Raw genomic sequence first — 294 nt, 5'->3', positions numbered from 1 at the left:
CAAGTGCTTCTAGGAGGTAACGGTTCAAACAATTAGCTTATTCAAACACAGCGATTTAGATCATTATAGGGTCATCAAAGAACAGGCTTCAGGATCAAAGGGGTTAACTATGGTAATATGCACAGGTGGATTCTCAAGTATAAAGGGTTGCACAAAGAAATGCCTCAATCATCTCTAAAACCAAATGACTTCTATTTCGCTTTGCAAACACACAGGGCAAGTTCTAGGTATTATATGCAAACATAGGATGCAAGTAACAACTCACACACACTTAGCATGTAACTCATTCCGAAT

The sequence above is a fragment of the Nicotiana attenuata genome, unplaced genomic scaffold (assembly GCF_001879085.1).
Source record: "Nicotiana attenuata strain UT unplaced genomic scaffold, NIATTr2, whole genome shotgun sequence".
NCBI classification, from domain to species: Eukaryota; Viridiplantae; Streptophyta; class Magnoliopsida; order Solanales; family Solanaceae; genus Nicotiana; species Nicotiana attenuata.
Note: the sequence above shows the minus strand (reverse complement) of the source record.